At 36.5% G+C, this 5,958-nt stretch overlaps 1 pseudogene; it reads left to right on the top strand.

Annotated features, from left to right (window-relative positions):
- Positions 1-336: 336 nt before the first annotated feature.
- Positions 337-4,246, top strand: LOC133739114 (protein DECREASED SIZE EXCLUSION LIMIT 1-like; annotated as a pseudogene).
- Positions 4,247-5,958: the final 1,712 nt, after the last annotated feature.

The following is a 5,958-nucleotide window of genomic DNA, read 5'->3' on the forward strand; positions in this document are numbered from 1 at the left end:
TAATCTCTATGAGTTATTTTAAGATGTTTCTAGTTGTTATTTGTACCACAAGTGCGTGCTGGCAGATTAGACTAGATGAATGATTTTTTCCTTAGAATAGCGATGTTGTTCTTGCTTGTTTAGGCTTGCATTCCAGCGAGCGTCCATTTAGACTTTAATGAGTTTAGTATTGGCTTAGATAGGTTTATCTGGTTTCACCGGATTTCTTATGTAAGTTCTGTTAGACTCTGGCCTGTTTTCATGGCTTTGATATCTAATAACATCAAATCCTATTCAAAAAAAAAATATATAAAAGAATTAACAAAAGAAAAATCCCTCGACTCCCTTGTAAGGGTAAAAACGAAGATCCAAACAGTCCCTTGATCCCTCGTAAGTCACAAAGAATCGCGGTAAGCTCGGTACGAATATTACGGCGAGACTTTCAACCCCACTCGAGTGCTAAGTGACATAACGCCGGAACGGCGCCGTCCCCACTTTACGGTCATCGCAAAAGCAATGAACAAACAGAGACGGCCACCGCCGGACCCAGTGGCTGTGCTTAGAGGTCACCGTGCCTCTGTTTCCATCCATCTCAACCTCTCCTATACACTGGGTACCATTTTAATCGATTCCCAACCTTATCATTATTATTCTTCTGCTCCAAATTGTTACCTATTTGATCTTTTTTTTTTTCAGTTCCGCAGACGGTGAGTTGCGGATTTGGGACACTCTGCAGAATCGGACGATAGTATCAGCAGGGTACTGATATATAGTGGCATTTTGTTTCATGATGTTATGCTATTAGTTTTCGAGAATTATAGAATGAGATTTGTATATGCAGGGTGCATAGTGCAGCACATGGGGTTGCTTCTGTTGCTTGTAGCTCGTCGATTGGAGCTGAAAAAGTTATCAGGTGCCTTTTGTTTTCCTATGTGTGTTCATTCATTTACTGGCTGTTGATAGTAGTTTTAGAGCAAGAAATGAAAATTGAGAATGTTTTTGTAGCCAGGGTAGGGATGGAACTGTTAAGTGCTGGGATATTGGAGATGGAGGTCTATCCAGGTTGGTAGCTAATTCTCGTGGTTTTCGTCTATAGCTATTGGAAATTGTTGTCTTCTGTTAAAAATATTTGATTGTTTTACACGCTTTGTTTGCCTTGCAGGACTCCCTCTCTGACGATCGCGACGAATGCTCACCACTTCTGTAAGCTTTCGTTGGTGAAGAGACCTCATTCTTGTTCTACACAAGTTGACGGGCCAAAGCATCATGACGGAGGTGAGCGGGAGACTACTGGTGCAGATACTCTGGATGATAATGAAGAAAAGGTCCAAGGGTATCTGTCTGAGCAGTCTAGAACCAATGAAGGCTTGTTAAGATTAGTAGTCTGATACAACAAGTTGTAAATGCACTTTAGTAGTTTCTTCCAGGGTGCGAGAGCTTAGGCTTGTATATACATGTGCACGCATATATATAATGCATATCTATTAGAATTGAAGTTTGTACCTGTGGATTATAGTATTAAACATTTATTGTCTTCATTGCCCTTAGATGGTTAGAAGTTTGAACACTAACGGACAATATTTCTTGAAACAGAAAATACTCAAGTTGGAGGATCTAAATACATTGCTATAGCAGGAGAGCAGTCTTCTGAGGTTTATTCGCAACCTTGTTTATGTTTACTTTTTTCCTCATTACTTAGGCTCAATTGTTCATAATCTTCATGTGGTTGATGTGCCAAGGTTGAGATTTGGGATCTTAATACTGCAGAAAGGTGTATGCGACTACCTCAAAGCTGTTCTGCTGGCTCCTCAGCTATTTCTACCAAGGAAAGAGGTCAGTTACTAATTCCATTTTGAATAACTAATGACTGGGTAGAAATGGACTTAAATCAACAAAGATAGGGCCATCATATGTTTACCTTCATAAATCAAATCATTTAAGTTGAAAGGATTATTGGTTCAGAAACATGTTTATTTAAAGTGTCCGGCATGCACAATTTATTGTCTCCTATAAAGGTCATATGTTAGTTTTGTATAAAGGTCTCTAAACGGTCATTTTAGTGGGAGGATTTTCCTTGTTCAAGTAGCCCAATTTGTTAGTTTTGTATGTGTACAATAGGCAGGTGGTTCAACTATGATCATATGTTTAATGGATCCAACAATCGTTTCAAGTGTGATGCATTTGTTAAACACAAATTATGTTTAATTGTTGAAGACTACCTTGGACTATCACTTTTCTGTTCTATCTTTCCTGTCATTTCATCCTACTTTTGACATTGTAGTCATTGTGTCTTGGTAGGAATGTGCATGGCAGTTCAAGTATTTTTACCATTGGAATCACGGGGATTCCTAAATGTTGTGGCTGGGTATATTTTTCTATTCTCATTAGCAATCTAGTACGTCTATTACTGCGGTGGAGACAGTACAATATCATAGTATGCAAAGCTCTATCAGTATATTGTAATAATGACATTGATACTAATTTGATATATTGGATTCATCACCTCTGAATGTGGTACCAGTAGATTTGTGACGTCTCATATTTTTGTCATGTGCATCCATATGCAAAAGAAGTAAAGAACTACAATCAATATAGCAATAACATTCTGCATCTGGTTTTGGGACTTGAAATTTGTGGCAAATTTTGTGTTTGATTTATGAAATGTGATTGGGTTTGCTTATTCTAGAATTTATGTGATATTATTGTGGTTTTTTTTTTTCTACATAATGCAGTTATGAGGATGGCTCCATGCTTTGGTGGGATATTAGAAATCCAGGTGTTCCAGTTACATCTGTCAAGTTTCATTCAGAGCCAGGTGTGGGAATCAGAATCCAAAGAACTCGATCGCACCTTCTCCTTTTATTCTTTTTATGTTCTTCATATATCTTTTTCTACAGTTTTAAGCCTATGCATTGATGGTTCATGCAATGGTGGTATCTCAGGAGCTGCAGATGAAAAAATTATGCTCTACAGTTTGGATAATTCCATGGTAACTTTCCCATCTTTGTAAGTTTGTATTACTAGATTTATTGCATCTCAGGCCTCTTAACTTTTTAGATGGGTGGCAGATGTTTAACTTGAACAAACAGATAGAATATCACACCTTCATACGTAAATCTGATGTCATTCTTTCCATTTCCTGTTGTGTCTTCTCCATCCTAGGGTACATGTGTGATAAAAAAAGAAATTGATTTGGAGCGACCTGGCATATCAAGCACCTCTATTCGACCTGATGGTAAAATATTTGCAACAGCTGGCTGGGATCACAGGTCGTGAATTAATCTTTCTCTGTTTGAGTTCTGAATGATATATTCTAGTCATGTAATTAATTGTCGTAATTTTCAAGGACATGCAATTCAGTTATAGACACTGCCAAATATAACATTAAGTAAAGAACATACAAAACGAAAACGAAAAATTCAGAATTCCTGTTAAGAAAGGCCTAACAGTGATTCTTTTTTAGTCACCTTTGTTGCATTAAGGCCATATTATCTCCCATTTTCTGCATTCTCACGTCTCTTTTTCCTTTTTACCTCTTGATGGCAGAGTGAGCGTATATAACTATCGCAAAGGAAATGCTTTGGCAATATTGAAGTACCACCATGCAACGGTATAGTATTACTCTTGGCAGATGATATCTATCGAAAGATTCTTAGTTCGGGCATTTTTGCATTTCTATTTCTCTCATTTGAGTTATTATTTATTATATGTTCTGAAAAATAAGTGTCCATTTGTTCTTTTCTTCAAATAACTAGAAAAAGTAACCCAAGAAAGAAAAGTTCTTATTGCACTGTCTATATAACCAAGGCTGCTTCAAAATTCTAACGCCGAACACCTGATTTTGTGTATATTATATGGGATACTCTCTGATTTCGGTGCTTTACACACTATTGAGGGCATGATTATTGCATATTCTTTGGTCTTTTACAGTGTAATGCAGTCTCTTATTCAACAGATTGTAAGCTAATGGCCTCTGCATCAGAGGACACAGTGGTGGCACTTTGGAAACTCTATACTCCTCAAACCTGGGAGTGATATTAGAATCACATCAAGAATCAGTAAATGTTTCTGTTTCTGTACATAAATTTTAGCCAATATGTCAAATATTGTTAGAGCCTATTCTACATCCGTATATGACATCTAGAAGATACCCCGACATTTGCATAACGATCCCATTCTATGTATCAAACTTTTTACTAGTGTGACTAACATTAGTCTTTAAACATCTTTTGATATTACTGAATGGGAGTACTTACAGCCAGGGAAGAAGTAGTTGCACACTTGCACATAATCTTTGAATTTCATAACCATAGACTTCGATGATTTATTGCAAGATTAGGTTTCCGTTTCTTTCAATATTTCATTGAGGGAAGTGTTTATACTACTTATTACAATCTAGTGGGTCTACTAAATGTATGCAATCTATTCGGTCGTGACTTGTGAGTTGTGACAGCTTGTTGGGTCTGAATCATGCATTCCTTTCAAAATGAATCAGCAATGCCTGAGGACTAAGGTCACAAATCCGTTGTCATTCAAAGGTGTCATTCCACAAGGCACCCAAAAATCCATGAGCTGCCTCTTCCTTTCACTCAAAGCACATAGTCCATGTTTAATGCTTGTATTCAAGGTCCCCGTAGAATGTGTTTGGCTGGTTTTGTTGCTTTGTAACATCGATAGTAGATTGGTCGAACAGATGGTTTATTAGCGTAATAGAACTTGCCTCATCAATTGTACGTTGATCGAATAGATGGTTCATTGGCGTAATAAAACTTGCCTCATCAATAGCTTACTATGATTGAGAAGGGCCAGCGTATCAACCCCACTAACATCAATGCAATTCGTAGGAGTACCAAACCTGATAGCGAGCCAAGTTTTATTACGCCAATGAACCATCTGTTCGATCAACGTACTATTGATGAGGCAAGAATTATATAAGAGGAGGCAAGTTCTATTTACGCTAATAAAACTTGCCTTGCAGGCCTCCAGCCATAGCTTATTATGATTGAAAACCCCAACTTTGTCTTCGTGGGCCAAAAGAGAAGAAACTTATGGAGGAAGAATAATTTTAAACCCCGGATCATTTTCAATCGTTTTGCTTCTAGGCATCATGATGTTCTTTGGTAGTTCTTTATTTGTTTGTTTTCACAAGGTTTTACGACACATGATTGGCATGGAGAAGAGCTTCTGTACACACGCTGGAGTATTATTGTGTGTGAGATTTAGTGCGTAATAACGTTTTTAGAGTATTAATAACATTTCTTGACTTTCAGTATTAACCCTAGTTAGTAAAAAACGGGACGCGTATAATTCGGCAAAGAAACGTACGTGTATTATTCGGTTTACCTAGTCTAACGATATGGTCAAATATTCGGTCAAAAAAACGCGATACGGCAAATTTATAAGTTTGAATTATACGTGTATAATTCGGCAAGTAATAGAAAAAACGGATTCAAAAATACGGATATATAAAACACTATTTTTGTAAGAAAATAACTAATAATCTACTCTAAACTCTTGCTTTATTTTATATCATTTATGATATGTGATAAAACATGAAAAAAAGGATATGGCACCCAAGTAAAATATAATCAGGCGCTTGAATTACAATAAGCTATACAGAAGTTTTTCTTTAATTATACGCATACTGAAGTTTTATACGCGTTTTAATTAACTAGCGCTTTAATTTTTTTTTCAAATTCCAAGTATTTTTACTCCGTATAAAACGGATACGTGTATAAAACATGTTTTAAAATGTCGAACTCAATAATACGCGAAAAAACCCGAGTCTACAATTTCAATACGCCGTACTGAAGTTTTTTTCAATTATAAGCGTATTGAAGTTTTATACGCGTTTTTAAACGCGTATTAACGCAGTTTAGTTTAATAGTAGCCTTAATTCATGTATCTTTTGCGAGATTAAGAGCACTCATGTACGTTTTTCCTTGCTTTAAGTCTATTTTGATTGAGAAGTAAATGATT

This window comes from Rosa rugosa, chromosome 3 (genome assembly GCF_958449725.1).
Source record: "Rosa rugosa chromosome 3, drRosRugo1.1, whole genome shotgun sequence".
In the NCBI taxonomy this organism is placed as follows: Eukaryota; Viridiplantae; Streptophyta; class Magnoliopsida; order Rosales; family Rosaceae; genus Rosa; species Rosa rugosa.